Genomic DNA, 19,162 nt, shown 5'->3' with positions numbered 1-19,162 from the left:
CCTTTAACTCCCTCCTCAGCCCCCTGGCCCTCCCCCTCCCCCATCCACAACGATCTGGCCACCTATTTCATTAGGAAAATTAACACCATCAGGTCTGAGCTCCCCAAAATCACCCCCTCCTCCTCCATCCCCACTCCTCTCCACACCTCTTCTACTTTCCCATCCTTGCCAGCAGTATCTTCAGAGAAGATATCCTCCCCCCACTCCACATGCGCTTCAGACCCCATTCCCTCCCACCTTATAAAAACTCTTGCCCCTTCCCTCCTCCCCTCCTTAACTTCCATCTCCAACTGCTCACTCTCCAATGGCTTCTTTCCCTCTGCCTTCAAACATGCCCACCTCTCTCCAATCTTAAAAAAACCCTCCCTTGACCCCACAGTCCCCTCCGGTTATTGCCCCATCTCCCTCCTACCCTTCTTTTCCAAACTCCTGAAGTGAGTCGTCTACACTCTCTGCCTCGAATTTATCTCCTCCAGCTCTCTCCTGAACCCCCTCTAATCAGGCTTCGGTCCCCTCCACTCCAGTGAAACCACCTTCTCAAAGGTCACCAATGACCTCCTTTTTGCCAAATCCAACGGCTCCTACTCCATCCTAATCCTCCTCGACCTCTCAACTGCCTTTGACACTGTCGACCATCCCCTTCTCCTCAACACGCTATTCAACCTTGGCTTCATGGACTCCATCCTCTCCTGATTCTCCTCTTATCTCTTTGATCCTTCATTCTCAGTCTCCTTCACAGGGTCCTCCTCCCCTTCCCATCCCCTAACGGTAGGGGTTCCTCAAGGGTGGGTTTTTGGTCCCCTTCTATTCTCCATCTATACTCACTCCCTTGGTGAACTCATTCGCTCCCATGGCTTCAAATATCAACTCTACGTGGATGATACCCAAATCTAAATCTCGTCCCCTGTTCTTTCTCCCTCCCGTCAGGCTTGCATCTCCTCCTGCCTTCAGGACATCTCTACTTGGATGTTCTCTAGCCACCTAAAACTCAACATGTCCAGGACAGAGCTCCTTATCTTCCCTCCCAAACTCTGGCCCCTCCCTGACTTTCCCATCACTGTGGATGGCACTACAATCCTCCCTGTCTTACAAGCCCACAACTTTGGTGACATCCTTGACGCCATTCTGTCATTCACTCCACATATCCAATCCGTCACCAAAGTCTGCCAGTCTCACCTTCACAACATCTTCAAGATCTGCCCTTTCCTCTCCATCCAAACCACTACTTCATTGGTACACTCATCCTATCCCAACTGGATTACTTCATCAGCATCCTTCCTGACTCCCAACCTTCTGTCTCTCCCCATTTTAGTCTATACTTCACTCTGCTGCCTAGATTATCTTTCTACAGAAACGTTCTGGGCACGTCACCACCCCTCCTCAGTAATCTCCAGTGGTTGCCTATCAACCTCCATATCAAGCAAAAGCTACTCACTGTTGGCTTCAAAATTCTCCATCACCTTGCCCCTCCTACCTCATCTCCCTTCTCTCCTTCTACATCCCAGCCCACACACTCCGCTCTTCTGGTGCAGCTAACCTTCTCACTGTGCCTCAGTCTCGCCTGTCCCACCATCAGCCCTGGCTACGCCATTCTACATCTGGCCTGGAACCGCCCTCCCTCCTCAAATCCTCCAATCACATTTCTCCCCTTCAAAGACCTACTGAAGGCTTGTCTCCTCCAAGAGGCCTTCCCAGACTAAGCCCCCCTTTTCCTCAGCTCCCCCTCCCCTCCCCACAGCCCCAACTTGCTCCCTTTTCTCTACCACTCCTCCCTTCTCCGTAGCACTTGTGTATAGGTATACATATCTATAATTCTATTTATATTAATGCTTGCCTACTTGTTTTGATGTGTATACATCTATAATTCTATTTATTTATATTGATGATACTGATGCCTGTTTACTTGTTTTGAAGTCTGTCACCCCCCTTCTAGACTGTGAGCCCGTTGTGGGTAGGGATTGTCTCTTTTGCTTTATTGTACTTTCCAAGGGCTTAGTACAGTGCTCTGCACACAGTAAACACTCAATAAATATGATTGAATAAATGAATGACAGTTACTGTGTCCAGCCTGATTTACTTGTATCCACCCCAGAGCTTAGTACAGTGTCTGGCGCATAGTAAGCACTTTGCAAATACCATTATTATTATCATTATTATTATAAATGACATTCATTCATCTTAATGTCTGTCTCCCCCTCTAGACTGTAAGCTCGTGAGGTGCACGGAACATACTCTGCTAATTTAGTGGTACTGTACTCTCACAAGCACTTAGTACAGTGTTTTGTACATAGTAAGTGCTCAAATGAGATTGATTTATTGATTGATTGATTGAGGAAGTGCTTACTGTGTGCAGAGCCCTGTACTAAGCACTTGGAAGAGTCTTGTCTTATGCTGTCAAGCCGTTTCCAACCCATAGTGACACCATGGACACAACTCTCCCAGAGTGCCCCACCTCCGTCTGCAATCGTTCTGGTAGTGGATCCATAGAGTTTTCTTGGTAAAAATATGGAAATGGTTTACCATTGCCTTCTTCCGCAGAGCAAACTCGAATCTCCACCCTTGACTCTCTCCCATGCCGCTGCTGCCCAACACAGGTGAGTTGTGACTTGCAGCAGATTGCCTTCCACTCCCTAGCCACTGCCCAAGCTAGGAATGGAATGGATAGGCCTCTGTTTGACTCTCCCTCCAGTAGCCGAGACTGGGAGAGTACTGGAAACTCTTCAGGTGCAACCCTGAGTAGCTTGGGAAAGTGCAAAACCAAAAAGTAGGTATCTGATCCCTGCCCACAAGTAGCTTGCAGACTAGAAGGGGGGAGAGAGACATTAAAATAAATTATAGGTGGATATGTACCGAAGTGCCGTGGGCCAGGGGGAGGGTTGAATATTAAAGTGCAAAGGCAACATAGAAGATTGGACTTAGACAGGGAAGTGAGGGCTGAGGCTGGGCAGGTCTCTTAAAGGAGGCGGGATTTTAGGAGGACTTTGAGGGTGAGAGTGGACTGTCAGATATGGAGAGAAAGGGGGTTCCAGACCAGAGGGAGGATGTGGGCAAGGGCTCGGTGGTAACATAGACAAGATCGATCAATTAATCATATTTATTGAGCACTTACCGTGTGCAGAGCACTATGCTAAGCACTTGGGAGAGTACAATATAATAGAGTTGGGAGACACATTCACTGCTCACCGAGTTTACAGTATGGTGGGTAAGATGGCATTAGAGGAGGGAATTGTGTGGGATGGGTTGAAGTTGAAAATTAGTGAGGTAAGGTAGGAGGGGAAGAGCTGATTAAGTGCTTAATTAATTAAGTAGAAATTTCTGATAGAGAAGCGGTATATAATAACAATAATAATGTAGGTATTTGTTAAGCTCTTACTATGTGCCAAGCACTGTTCTAAGCACTGGGGTAGATGTAAAGGTAATCAGGTTGTCCCACGTAGGGCTCACAGTCTTCATCCCATTTTACAGATGAGGTAACTGAGGCACAGAGAAGTTAAGTGACTTGCCCAAGGTCACACAGCTGACAAGTAGTGGAGCCGGGATTTGAACCCATCACCTCCGACTTCCAAGCCCATGTTCTTTCCACTAAGCCACGCTGCTTCTCAGTAAGGCCTAGTAGAAAGAGCACAGGTCTGGGAGTCAGAGGGCCTGGGTTCTAGTCGTTTCATTTATCTGTGCCTCAGTTATCTCATCTGTAAAATGGGGATTAAGACTATGAGCCCAATGTGGGACAGGGACTGTGTCCAACCCGATTAGTTTGTATAAACCCCCAGGCCTCAGTACAGTGCCTGGAACATAATAAGTACTTAACAAATGCCACTGTGAAGCAGCATGGCTGAGGGGATAGAGTACAGGCCTGGAAGGCAGGAAGGAAGATCTGGGTTCTAATCCCTGCTCCTGTCTCCTGTGTGGCCCTGGGCAAATCACCTAATTTATTTGTGCCTCAATTCCCTTATCTGTAAAATGGGGATTAAGACTGTGAGCCCCATGTAGGACATGGACTGGGTCCAACCTGATTACCTTGTATCTATCCCAGCACTTAGTACAGTGCCTGGCACATAATAAGTGCTTAACAAATACCATTAAAAACAAAATTAAAAAATAAACTGGGATAACCTGAGAAACCACTGGAAGACGAAGTTCTCTTAATCTAATTGGGGGGGGGGGAGAGAGGAAGGGGGAAGCGACACAGATAAATGGGGAGTGTGGTCATTTTATTCATTCATTCATTCGTATTTATTAGGTGCTTACTGTGTGTAGAGCAATGTACTAACTGCTGGAGAAAGTGCAATAGAACCATAAACAGTGATAATCCCTGCACACAAGCTCACAGTCTAGATGGGGGGAGACAGACATCAATACAAATGAACAGATATCAATACAAATAAATAAAATTATGAATATATATATATAAATGCTGTGGGGATGGGGGGAGGGAAGGAAGAGCAAAGGGAGCAAGTCAGGGCGATGCAGAAAGGAGTGGGAGATGAGGAAAAGTGGGGTTTAATCTGGGAAGGCCTCTTGGAGGAGATGTGTCTTCTATAAGGCTTTGAAGTGGGGGAGAGTAATTGTCTGGAGTATTTGAGAAGGATGGGTGTCCAGGCCAGAGGTTAGACGTGCACCAGGGGTTGGTGGCAGCAAGACAGGGGCTGTAAAGGCTCAGTGAGAAGGTTAGCACCAGAGGTGCAAAGTGTGTGGCTGGGTGGAGAAAGGAGAGAAGTGAGGTGAGGTAAGAGAGGGAAAGGTGATGGAGTGTTTTAAAGCCAAAGGAGAGGAGTTTTTGTTGGAGACAGAGGTGGATAGGCAACCATTGGAGATATTTAAGGAGGGGGGTGACATTTCCTGAACGTTTCTATAGAAAGATGATCCAGGCAGCGGACTGAAGTATGGACTGGAATGGGGAGAGACAAGAGGTTGGGAGGTCAGCAAGGAAGCTGATGCAGTAATCTAGGACGGATAGGATGAGTGATTGTATTAATGTAGTAGAAGTTTGGATGGAGAGGACAGAGCAGCTTTTAATGTTGTGAAGGTGGGACCGATATGATTTGGTGATGAATTGACTATGTGGGTTGAATGAGAAAGAGGAGTCAAGGATAATGCCAGATTAGGGGCTTGTGAGACAGGAAGGATGGTGGTGCTGTCTACAACAACAGGAAAGTCAGGGAGAGGACAGGGCTTGGGTGGGAAGATAAGGAGCTTGGTTTGGGCCATGTTAAGTTTGAGGTGTTGGAAGCTTATCCAAATATAGATGTCTTGAAGGTAGCAGGAGATACAAGCTTGGAGAGAGGGAGAGAGATCAGGAGAGGAGATGTTGATTTGAGTATCATCTGTATAAAGAGGGTAGTTGGAGCCATGGGAGCGAATGGGTCCTCCAAGGGAGTGAGTGTAGATGGAGAATAGAAGGGGAAGGAGAACTGAACCTTGAGGGGCCCCACAGTCAAGGGGTGGGAGGCAGAGGGGGAATCCATTAAGGAGACTGAGAATGTATGGCCAGAGAGATGAGAACCAGGAGAAGGCAGTCAGTAAAGGTAAGGTTGGATAATTTGTCCAGGAGAAGAGGGTGGTCCAGAATGTCAAAGGCAGCTGAGCAGTTGAGGAGAATTAGGATGGGGTAGAAGCCATTGGATTTGGCAAGAAGGAGATCACAGGTGACCTTTGAGAGAGCAGTTTCTGTGGAGCGAAGGGGACAGAAGCCAGATTGGAGGGGATCAAAGAGAGAATTGGAGGAGAGGAATTTGAGACAGAGGGTGTAGACAACTAGCTCAAGGAGTTTGGAGAGGAATGATAGAAAGAAGATGAGGAGATAACTGGAGGGAGCCGTGGGGTCAAAGGAAGGGGAGGATGGGGGAGACATGGGGCATGTTTGAAGGCAGTGGGGAAGAAGTCAATGGAGAATGAACGGTTGAAGATGGCTGTAAGGGAGGGAGAGAGGGAGGTGGGGGGCGAGAGTTTCATTAAGGTGTGAAGGAATGGGGTCCAATGTGCATGTGGAGGGGCTGGCATTTGAGAGGAGGCAAGAGATATCTTCTGGAGATACTGCTGGGAAAGTTGGGAGAGTTGAAGAGGGGGCCCGAAAGGGGAGGGGTTGAGGAGGAGGAGAAGGGGAGATTTTAGGGTGCTCCCTTATCTGTAATTTATTATAATGTCTGTCTCCTCCTGTAGACTGTAAGCTCCTTGCAGGTAGGGACTGAGTCTACTAACTCTGTTTTAATGTATTTTGCTAGATGTTTAGTGCAGCTCTCACCACACAGTAAGCACTCAGTAAATACCATTTGACTGATTGAATGGAGATCAGCTGATCAGGAGCAGAGGAGGTAAGGTCATTCAATCAATGGTATTTACTGACAGCATACTCTGTGCAGAGAACTGTACTAAGTGCTCGGAATCGTACAATACCACAGAATTAACAGACATGTTCCTGGCCCAAAATGACCTTGGGCAAGTCACAACTTCTTGGTGCCTCACTTTCCTCACCTGTAAAATGACGATCATATACCTCTCCTCCCTCCTCCTTAGACTGTAAGCTCCAGTGGGACAGGAACTGTGTCTGACTGACTGTTTGTATCTACCACAGCATCTAGAACAGTGCCCGGCACATAGTAAGCATTTAACAAATGCCAAGAGTATGATTATTATTACCATTGATTATAATCATTATTTTCAGTTCTCCACCACAATTCATTTTCTGAATAATTCCTTTGAAGTGCTGGATGATTCTATATGTAATGTATTTGTTTATTTATATCAATGTCTATCTCCCCCTCTAGACTGTCAGCTTGTTGTGCGCAGGGAATGTGTCTGTGTATTGTTATAATGTACACCCCCAAGGGCTTAGACCAATGTTTCACACACAGTAAGCACTTAATAAATATGATTTAATAATAATAATGATAATCCCCCACTCTTTATACAGTTCCTTAGTGGTTAGAGCATGGGCCAGGGAGTCAGAAGGTCATGGGTTCTAATCCCAGCTCCACCACTTGTCTGCTGTGTGACCTTGGGTAAGTCACTTGACTTCTCTTGGCCTCAGTTACCTCATCTGTAAAATGGGGATTAAGACTTTGAGTCCTATATGGGACAGGGAGCGTGTCCAAACCGATTATTTTTTATCTACCCCAGTGCTTAGTTCTATACCTGGCACAAAGTAAGTGTTTAAGAAATATCACAATTATTATTATTATTACTATTACTATTCCCCCTGGCCTCTGGGAGAGTCCTGCCAAGGCAGGGTGTCACACCCCAATGGTGGGGGTTGGCCTGCCTTGTTCCCATTCAGAAGGATCCATCACTCAACAGTATTTATTGAGCGCTTGCTTTCATTCATTCAATCATTCATTCATATTTATTGAGCATGTACTGTGTGCAGAGCACTGCATTAAGCACTTGTAGAGCAGAGTACTGGACTAAGTGTTGGGAGAGGCCTTCTTTGACTCATCCTTCAATTCCCCAAGTATTGTCCCTTCTCCACCCCTGCTGCCACCCCACATCATTTGTGCACTTAGGTCTGTACCCCTTTAGCACTTTTATTCTCTCCCCACCTCAGCCCCATGACACTTATAATCATTATTATTACTACTAATAATAATAATGTTGGTATTTGTTTAGCGCTTACTATGTGCAGAGCACTGTTCTAAGTGCTGGGGTAGATACAGGGTCATCAGTTTGTCCCACGTGAGGCTCACAGTCTTGATCCCCATTTTCCAGATGGGGTAACTGAGGCACAGAGAAGTGAAGTGACTTGCCCACAGTCACACAGCTGCCAAGTACTATTATGGTATTTGTTAAGAGCTTACCATGTGCCAGACACTATACTAAGTTCTGCAGTGGATGCAAGCAAATCGGGTTGGACCCAGTCTCTATCCCAAGTGGGGCTCCCAGTCTCAATCTCGTTTTACAGATGAGGTAACTGAGGCATGGAAAGGTGAAGTGACTTGTCCAAGGGCACAAAGCAAAGAAGTGGAGGAGCCAGAATAAGAACACATGACCTTCTCACTCCCAGGCCCGTGCTCTATCCATTCTCCATGTTGCTTCACTAATATACTTTTATATATATCCTTGATCTCAGCTGTTTCGCCTAACTATAATTTATTTTTAATTCCTGTCCCCCGCCTACTAGACTGTAAGATCATTGAGGGCAGGAATAATATCTACCAACTCCCTCCCAAGCACTTAATACAAGTGCTCTGCACACAGTAAGCACTTAATAAATGCCATCGGTTAATTGATTGATGGATTGATTACAACAGGAGCTTGCAATTAACAGGCTCACCAGCTGCTGCACCAGCCTGGAATGCCTTTTTAGGTTCATCACACACTGCTTCAATCAAAGGTATTTACTGAGCACTTATGTGCAGAGCACTGTACTAAGTGCTTGGGAGAGCCTTATAGAACAAAATTAGCAGACAAGTTCCCCGTCCATAATGAGTTTACAGGCTAGAGGGGGAGATGGACATTAATATTAATGAATAAGTAATTTATAATATATGATTTGAAGATATGTACATAAATGCTGTGGGGTTGGAGGTGAGGCAAATATGATATGTCCAAAGGTCGCAGATCCAAGGGCATAGATCTTGCAGAAGGGAAAGTGAGACAGGGAACATTGGGGAAGGCCTCTTGAAGGAGATGTGATCTTAACAATGCTTTGATGGTGAAAAGAGTGGTGTCTGGCAGATATGGAGAGGGAGGGAGTTCCAGGCCAGGGGGGTGATGTGGGAGAGGGGTCGGCGGCAAGACAAATGAGATCGGGCACAGTGAGTCAGCTGGTGCTAGAGGAGCGGAGTATGTAGGCAGGGCGGTAGTAGGAGATCAGTGAAGTGAGGTAGGATGGGGAGAGTTGATTGAGTGTTTCACCCCAAATCTCAAATAAAATAATCACTGCTCCCCAAAATAAAACCTGAACATAAACTCATCCACAAGCTCTCTGCTCTAGGTCCACATCAACAGATCCTTCTAACTCTTCCCAAATGGCAAGGCCAAGCCAGGGAGTTCCAAGTCACCTTCGACAGATGCCAACCTTTGATGTCAACCAAAGATGGTTGAGACACCCGCACTCCACCTTCCCTTGGCTCTCCTTGATTGGTGACAACCTCACTTGGCCTCCCCTTATAAGAAAGAGTTGATCTTTAGGTCTTTACCAGAACTTCTCTTTTCCTGCCCCACCTCACCCCCTCCTTCCCCTCCTCCTTATTCCCACTCATCCACAATAGATGTTGAAGCTTGTTGTGTCTTTGGACTAAACACTGTGATCTTCCTTTGTAGTGTGTTCCTCATCCTGTTTTTATTTAAATAAGGGGTCAATCTATCATTCCATCAGTAATATTTACTGAGTGATTACTGTGTGCAGAACACTGAACTAAGCCTTTGGGAGAACACAATATAACATAGTTGACAGTCTTGTCCCTGCTCACAGTGAGCAGACAGTGTAGAGGGTCACAGCTGTTCAGACCTTACTGAAGCCTCCACCCTTTCCTGGGTCTTCAAGATCTTAATTAATCAATTAGTTAATTGATGTACTTCTTAAGAGCTTACTATGTGCAAAGCACCGTAATAAGCACTGGGGTAGATACAAGATGATGAGTTTGGACACAGTCTCTTGAATGAATTCCTGGATGCATGAATTCACTAAACTCACAGTCTAAGTATGCAAGAGTAGTATCAATCTCCAAGACTGAATGGCTTCACCAAGTTCACACAGCAAAGTGGCAGAGGCAGAATTAGAACCCAGGTCCTCACACCCAGCCCTTGCTCCTTCCACTAGTCCAGATGACCATCAGATTTATTTTTGATGGTATTTCTTAAGTGCTCACTATGTGCCAGGCACTCTACTAAGCGCTGGAGTAAATACAAGATGTACAGATTGGACAAACTGCATGTCCCATATGGGGTTTACCATCTTAATCCTCATTTTATTCATTCAATAGTATTTATTGAGCGCTTACTATGTGCAGAGCACTGTACTTAGCGCTTGGAATGAACAAGTCGGCAACAGATAGAGACAGTCCCTGCCGTTTGACGGGCTTACAGTCTAATAAGATTTTAGATTTTAGGAACAAAGGAGTGAGATCTAGGTAACAGCCCTAAACCAAACACCAAGTACAGTGCTCACCACGCAGTAAATGATCACTAAGTAGCACTGACTGATTGATAAGTGAGCCACTATTTAAGGCTCTGCATCAAATCTTCCCATCCTTTAAGTCAACTGTGAGGAGTTTGGATTTGATGAGAAGGAAAAAGAAGTAACTTGTACTGACCCTGAAATTCTGCATAACTAGAAAAAACCCAGCATCAGTAGTGCAGAAGGACTCACACACCCAAAGCTAAGCAAAGGATCCGTTTCACCTTGGGCCACGGTTCACTTGGCAACCGGCATTCACCACAAGTCATCTGAGACCAACAAAAAAGGCTCCCTAAAAGGAAGACACACCATCATCATTTTCTACTTTACGTGTATCGTTTTCATTCATTCAATAGTATTTATTGAGCGCTTACTATGTGCAGAGCACTGTACTAAGCATTTGGAATGTACAATTCAGCAACAGATAGAGGCAATTCCTGCCCAATATCAGGCTCACAGTCTAAGCAGCTACAATTCTGCGAATCTGATGCTGCGATTCCAATTTATGGATCTCAGTGCAGTGTCACGAAAGAGACGATCACCACGTCAGTAGGGCTTCATGAGCACCAACTATGCGTCGAGCACTGTACTCGGCAAAGCACTGTAATTATGATGATGGTATCTGTTAAGCAAAGCACTATGTGCAAAGCACTGTTCTAAGTGCCGGGGAGGGATACAAGGTGATCAGGTTGTCCCACGTGGGGCTCAGAGCTTTAATCCCCATTTTCCAGATGAGGTAACTGAGGCAGAGAGCAGTGAAGCGACTGGCCCAAAGTCTCACACCTGACAATCGGCGGAGCCCGGATTAGAACCAGAAGAGGAACCAAGGCATAGAGATGTGAAATGACTTGCCCAGAACCAGGACAAGTGGCAGAACCAGGTTTAGAACCCAAGTCCTTCTGACTCCCAGGCCGATGCTTTATTTATGATGTCATGGTCTTGGAAAAGAATTTGCCCGAAAAATAACATTGTTAATGTGCTCCACTTAGATGGTCTTTCCTGAGCAAGTGCAATGATGAGCAACCTCCTACCTACCTCTCTCTCTCTCTCTTTCTCACCCTCTCACCACCAGCTGCAATAAATGATGTCATTGCTGTACAGACAGCCCCATATTATAATGATGGTATTTATTAAGCACTTACTAGGTGTCAAGCACTGTTCTAAGCACTGGAGTAGATACGTGATAACCAGGTCAGTGAAGAATCCCTTTCCGTGTAGGCTCCAGGTCTAAGTAGGAGGGATAAGGAGTTTTGAATTCTCATTTTACAGTCGAAGAAATTGAAACACAGGGAAGTTAAGTGACTTATCCAAAGTCACACAGAAAGCAAGCGGCAGAGCTGAGATTCAAACTCAGATCCTCTCACTCCCACTGCATCTCCAACAGTGGCAAGAGGATACTTGTAAGAACCACGTGATGGAGGCTATCCTTGACATCCATCCTCATGGTTAGGTATATGCTAACTTCTCTCCCATTCTGCCCCTTGCATCCATTAGTTTATTCAAAATCTTCTTGCTATTTTTGGTTCATATAGTACCCTGTAGGAATGAAAATCCCATATGTTCACCATATGCCGGAGAAAATGTTTTCTTTTGTTTGTTCTGAACTTTCTACCTTCAAGTCTTAACAGTTGCCTCACCCGGTGGAGATGTGGGAATTGGTGAATATCAAACTTCTGTAGAAATCATTGTACTTTGGATTTATTAACAACAACAATAATATTAATAAAACTGTGGCATTTGTTAAGCTCTTACTATGTGCCATTCATTCAATCATATTTATTGAGTGCTTACTCTGTGCTCAATAGAATGCCAGACACTCTACTAAATTCTGGGGTGGATACAAGCAAATTGAGGCAGACACAGTCCCTGTCCCATGTGGGGTTCATAGCCTTAATTCCCATTTTACAGATGAGGTAACTGAGGCACAGAGAAGTGAAATGACTTGGCCAATGTCACACAGCAGACAAGTGGTGGAGCCAGGATTAGAACCCATGACCTTCTGACTCCCAGACCCAAGCTCTATCCACTATGCCATGCTGCTTTCTATAACATCTTAACTTTCTAAGAACTCAGAGCGCCAAAAGACAGGTTTTTCTCCAAAAGAAAAGGACAGCATTACCCCAAAATAAATTGAGATGTGGAAGTTGTTTCTAAATGAAAATATCCTATTCGGAAGAGTAACAAACACTAGGCCTAGCAGAGTGTACTAAGAAGGAGGGGAAAAAAGGGAGAGAAATAGTGGAAAAAGGGACCATTAGTGCTATGAATTCCAACACCTACATCTTCTGACTCTCCCCATATCTTTTTCTAATCCATGCCTTTTGTTTTACAAGGTTACTGAGAAGCCACATGGGCTGGTGGATAGAGTATGGGCTTGGGAATCACAAGGACCTTGGTTCTAATCCAGGCTCCCCAACTTGCCTGCTATGTGACCTTGGGAAGGTAACTTAACTTCTCTGTGCATCAGTTACCTCATCAGCAAAATAAGACTGTGAGTACATGGGCTGTGTCCAACCTGATTAGCTTGTATCTACCCAGTGCTTAGTACAGAGCCTGGCACATAGTAAGTGCTTAACAAATACTATTTTAAAAAAAAGATATGGAAATGGAAGTGCTAAGGGATCTAAGCTTCACTAAACCGCACTTTAAGTGCACCCCACTCCACAGCTCCACTTGCACACACATAATTATCATCGCAAGGGTGGCAGGAAGGAATGTGGAGCAATCTGGAATAACATTCCTCTCTCTCTGAAGGAACGGTGCCTGGAAGATCGGATCACACCTTCTGTGTTATGTGGTAGCAAAGAAACCTGCCAGTCACTTCCAGAAAAGGGGAGGTCCAATTCAAAAGAGGTCATGGGTTCTGATTCCGGCTCTGCCACTGTCTGCTGTTGTGACTTTGGGCAAGTCACTTCTCTGGGCCTCAGTTCCCTCATCTGTAAAACAGGGATTAAGACTGTGAGCCCCATGTGGGACAACCTGATTACCTTGTATCTACCCCAGCGCTTAGAACAGTGATTGGCACATAGTAAGTGCTTAACAAATACTATTATCATTATTATTATGATGATTATTAAAAGAACCATCCAGTGCTTAATACAGTGCCCATCGCTTAGAACAGTGCCTGGCACACTGTAACGACTTAACAAATACCACAATTATTATGTGTGTGCTACTCTCATTCATTCATTCATTCATATTTTTTGAGTGCTTACTATATGCACAGCACTGTACTAAGCACTCGGGAAAGTATAATACAACAATAAAGAGTGACATTCCCTGCCCACAACGAGCTCACAGTCTAAAGTGGGGAAGACAGACATCAACACAAATAAATGAAATTACGTATGTACATAAGTGCCTTGGGGCTGGGAGTGAGAAGAACATAGGGATAAATAAAATTACAGATATGAACATAAGTGTTTTGGGGCTCGGAGGTGGGAAGAGCAAAGGGAGCAAGGCAATGCAGAAGGGAGTGGAAGATCAGGAAAAGTGGGTCTGGGAAGGCCTCTTAGTGGAGATGTGCCTCCAAAAAACTTTGAAGCGGGGGAGGGTGGTTGTCTGTCGGATTAGAGGAGGGAGGGCGTTCCAGGCCAGAGGCAGGATGTGGGCTAGGGGTCGGTGGTGAGACAGGCGGGATTGAGGCACAGTGAGAAGGTTAGCATTAGAGGAGCAAAGTGTGTGGGCTGGGTTGTAGAAGGAGAGAAACAAGGTGAGGTAGGAGGGGGAAAGGTGATGGAGTACTTCAAAGCCAATGGAGAGGAACTTTTGTTTGATATGGAGGTGGATGGGCAACCAGTTTTGAGGAGCTGGGTGTCATGTCCAGAACATTTTCATAGAAAAGTGAACCAGGCAGCAGAGTGAAGTATGGTCTGGAGTGAGGAGAGACAGGACGTTGGGAGATCAGCAAGGAGGCTGATGCACTAATCCAGGCGGGATTGGATAAGTGATTGTATTAATGCTGTAGCAGTATGGATAGAAAGTAAAGGGCAGATTTTAGCAAAGTTGTGAAAGTGGGACCAACAGGATTTGGTGATGGATTAACTATATGGGTTGAATGAGAGAGAAGAGTCAAGGATAACAACAAGGTTTCGGTCTTGTGAGACAGAGAAGATGGTGGTGCTGTCTACAGGGAGGGGAAAGTCACGGATAGGACAGGGTTTGGGTGGGAAGATAAGGAGCTCTGTTTTGGATATGTTAAGCTTGCGGTGACAAGAGGACAACCAACTAGAGATGTCTTGAAGGCAGGAGGAGATGTGAGCCTGGAGAGAGGGTGGAGATCAGGGATGGAGATATAGATTTGGGTGTCATCTGCATAGAAATGATAATTGAAGCCATGGGAGCAAATGAGCTCTCCAAGGCAGTGGGTGTAGATAGAGAACAGAAAGGGACCCAGAACAACCTGCTACTACAACTCAAGGCTGCACACTTCGGTCCTCTAGTGCTACCCTTCTCACTATGCCTCAATCTCTTCTATCTCACCACTGACCCCTAGCCCGCATCCTACCTCCTGCCAGGAATCCCTGGCCAGGAACCCTCCTTAAATCCCACAGATAAATACTCTCCCCTTCAAAGCCTTATTGAAAACACAAATCACCTACCAGAGGCCTTCCCTGACCAGGCCCTCCTTTCCTCTTCTCACACTCCCTTCTGCATCTCCCTGACTTGCTCCCTTTATTCATCCCCCAATCCCAGCCCCATAGGATTTACGCACATATCTGTAATTTATTTCTTTTAATAGCTGTCTCTCTCTTTAGACTGTAAGCTCATTGTGGGCAGGGAATCCTACTCTTTCAAGTGCTTAGTACAGCACACAGTAAGCTCTCAAAAAATACAATTGATGAATAAATGGATGAATGAATGAGAGCGGCCAGCCTGTCCTCTTGTGGAACCATGGAGGCTGTCAGACTCTCAGTGGGACCTCACTTCCCTAACAAGTCCCCGCCCCCATGGACAAAACTTTAACAGGAGAACCAGAGATGAAGAGCTTGATCGGAAACAAGCTTGATTGGAAACACTCAACCCTTTATCTACCAGATTACCATCTGTCCTCCCCTTCTCCTGCCTGCAAATGATTCCTAAAACTCAGTTCCTGAAAAATGTTCTAAGTGATATTTGGATTTCCCTCCTCCTTTTCTGCCCCAACCCCTTTGATTTTTTTTTTCCCAATGCCCAAGACAGTCTATTCATGGACACATTTCAGTAAGAACATTGGGCCTATTACTTAGGACTTTCCAGGATCCATTAAAGGCTTGTATTCATTCTTACATATATGATTTGTAATGCAAAGAATCACCTTGTCTTTTTATTGTAAAGTTCCAGTAATGAAGGAAATGGAAAACTTTTACACGCTCATTAACTATTAGCAAATCCTCATAAATGATAAAACAGATACACAAGCACAGCTTAAATATGCCAAAGTCAGACAAGTTAAGAATTTAAATTGCTTTTTTATCTGCTCTATTCATCCTACGGACTGCCAGAGTCTTTTCAAGCAGTAAGTAATTTTATGTACTGTACCAGGCGGTGTAATAATACATAGTCTCAATAGGACAGGAAATAACTGCACAGCTCTGTAGTAACTCTAAATTTCCTGGCACTTTTAACATAACTCTGCAAGCTTTTTTCCCCCTCTCCATTGACCTTTCTTTTTGGAGAAAAGGGTGTCCCGTGGAATCATGTATTACTTGGAAAGCCCAAAATATCAAGCAGCCATAAATGCCTCTACATATTGCATCAGCCCATAAAATTGTCGCATTTTAATCTTTTTGTACCCTCTCAGATTCCAAACCTCCACCCTAACCATCCTGTCACATTATTGACCATAAAAACTTAGCAAATATTTTAGGTTTTTTTCTTCTAAGAAAGCAAGCTCAGGAAATACCTTCTAAGTGTCTGCTGATGTTGGGAAATGGGAAATGATTTTGTGAAGAAATGAAGAATTGAGGATGAATTAATAGAGTGGAAGACAGGAGTAATCATCATCAATAGTATTTATTGAGCACTTCCTATGTATAGAGTACTGTACTAAGTGGCTGGGAGAGTACAATACAACAGAATTGGCAGATACTTTCCCTGCCTGCAGTGAGTTTACAGAATAGAGGGGGAGACAGACATATCATTTATAGATATGCATATTAGTGCTGTGAGTCTGGAGACAAGAGATCTCTTTCAGTTCAGCCACTGAACCTCTGGTTGTGGTTTTGGAAAACCATTCGAGGCCGTCCTTCCACCTCAGCGACGTGATAAAAATATCACTGTGGTGATATATATAAAGTTCTAGCAAGTCTCATAAAAGACAATAAACAAAAGCATTATTGTGTAACGATCAAGCCCTTGGAACATAAACACCGTAGTGCTGAAAATAAACATTATATTGTAGTGAAAGTTCATTCATTAAGGTTGATGCTCCAATCTGTAATCCTTCCCATTTAAGCCTCAATCAATTGATCAGTCAATGGCAATGTTTCCAATTTAAGTATCAATCAGTAATGGTATTTACGGAGCATTTACTGTGTGCAGAGCACTGTACTAAGAGCTTAGGAGAGTACAGTACAAAAGAGTTGGTAGGCCCAATCCTTGCCTTTAAAGAACTTGGAATTTAAATGTGTTGGGGTCTTCCAAGTTCTACTTACTCTGAGGGAAGAGCCTTCATAACTCAGGGGCTGATTATCCAGTTAGTGGATTATCCAGAGTTTTGCTCATTTCACTTCTTGTAGTCTGCCAGGCAGTGAGCTGGGAAGAGAGGTGAAATCCCCATCAGTCCCTTTTCCTTCAAAGAAGGAATGGAGGGGGAAAGGAGAGAAAGACTCTTCGCGGTCAATCAATCCAGTTTATTGAGAACTTACTCTGTGCAGAGCACTGTACTAAGCACTTAGGAGAGTACACTAGAGTTAATAGAAATGACCCTCAAGAATTTTACAAACTGTTGAGGGAGACACTAAAATAAATTACTGGTAGGGGAAGGAACAGAGTTAAAAGATGTATACATAAGCACTTCAGGGAACTGTGGAAGGCATTGGGAAGCAGCATGGCCTAGTGGATAAAATACGCACCTGGGAGCCAGAAGAACTGAATTCTAATTCTGCCTTTGACAGTTGTCTATCGGATAAACTTGGATAAGTCACTTAACTTCTCTATGCCTGCAAAATGAGGATTCAATATATTTGATCCCTCGTTATCAATCAACAGTATTTTTTGAATGCTTACTGTGTGCAGAGCACTGTACTAAATGCTTGGGAGAGAACAATACAGCAGAGTTGGCAGACACGTTCCCTGCCCACAGTGAGTTCACAGTCTAGAGTGGGGGACAGACTTTAATATAAATAAATAATTTATAACATATAATTTGTAATGGTGTACATAAGTACTGTAGCACTAAGGATGGGGTGAATAGCCTAGTGGCAAGAGCACAGTGTTGGGAGTCAGAGATCATGGGTTCTAATCCTGACTCCGCCACTTGTCTGCTGTGTAGTGGGCAAGCCACTTAATTTCTCTGTGCCTCAGTTACCTCCTCTTTAAAAATGGGGATTAAGACTGCGTGTCCCACATGGGACAACCTGATTTCCTTGTACCTACACCAACGCTTAGTAAAGTGCTTGGCACACAGTAAATGCTTAACAAATACCATAATTATTATAATGAATAGTACCAAGTGTCCAAAGGTCACAGATCCAAGTGCATAGATGATACAGAAGGGAGAGGGAGTTGGGGAAAGAGGGCTTAATTGGGGAAGGCCTCTTGGAGGAGGTGCAACCTTAACAAGACTTTGAAGGTGGGGAGAGTGGTGGTCTGGCATTTATGGAGAGGGAGGGAGGACCAGGCCAGAGGGAGGATGTGAGAGCTGGGTCTGCAACAAAATAGCTGATATCAGAGCACAGTGAGCAAGCTGATGTTAGAAAAGCAAAATGTGTGAGTTGGGTTGTAGTAGGAGATCAGTGAGCTAAGGTTGGGGAGAGAGCTGTTTGAGTGCTTTAATGTCAATGGCAAGGAGTTTCTGTTTGATACAGAGGTGGATGGGCACTGGAGGTTCTTGAGAAGTGGGGAGACACAGACTGAATGTTTCTTCAGAAAAATGATCCAGACAGCAGAGCAAAGTATGGACTGGAGTAGGAAAGTTGGGAGGCAGGGAGGTAAGCAAGGAGGTTGATACAGTAGTCAAGGCGGGATAGAATAAGTGCTTGGATCAGCATAGTAGCAGTTTGGATGGAGTGGAAAGGGTGGAATTTAGCAATGTTGTGAAGTAGAACTGACAGGATTTGGTGACAGATTGAACACATGGGTTGAATGAGAGATATGAGTCAAGGACAACACCTTGGTTATGGGCTTGTGAAATAGGGAAGATGATGGTACTGTCTACAATGACAGAAAATACAGGGGTAGGGCAGGGTTTAGGTGGGAAGATAAGTTCCATTTTGGACATTTTTTTTTTAATTTAGACTGTGAGCCTCATGTGTGACAGGGATTATATCCGGTCTAATGAACTTCTTGTATTTACCTCAGCTCTTAGAACAGTGTTTGACACCTATAAGCACTTAACAAATACCATTTTTTAAAAATGCTCGGATGATGGCAGAATTTCTGAAGTAGCAGTAGTGGTGGGGATGACAGATTATCAGGGAAAGCTTCAGAGAAATTATAATTTTAAAAGGGCTTTGAAGATGGGGAGAACAGTGGTTCGTAGGACGTGAAGTGGGAGGGAGTTCCAGGTAGAAGGGAGAGCATGAAGAAGAGGTCAGTGGCTAGAGAGATTAGAACTGAGGCACACTGAGTAGGTTGGCAGGAGAGGCTGAGGGTAAAGATGACTGAAATCATGAGCCCATGAGGTTTGGAGATTATTTGTGAAAACTTAGGTGTCATGCATTTCCTGGCTCCTATAAAATCTTGTTAATCCTGGAGGGCATATAGTCTACATAGAGAAGCAGCATGGCTTAGTGGGAAAAGCCTGGGCTTGGGAGTCAGAGGTTGTGGGTTCTAATCCCAGCTCCGCCACTTGTCTGCTGTGTGACCTTGGGCAAATCACTTAACTTCTCTGTGCCTCAGTTACCT

Source organism: Ornithorhynchus anatinus, chromosome 1, assembly GCF_004115215.2.
Source record: "Ornithorhynchus anatinus isolate Pmale09 chromosome 1, mOrnAna1.pri.v4, whole genome shotgun sequence".
NCBI classification, from domain to species: Eukaryota; Metazoa; Chordata; class Mammalia; order Monotremata; family Ornithorhynchidae; genus Ornithorhynchus; species Ornithorhynchus anatinus.
Note: the sequence above shows the minus strand (reverse complement) of the source record.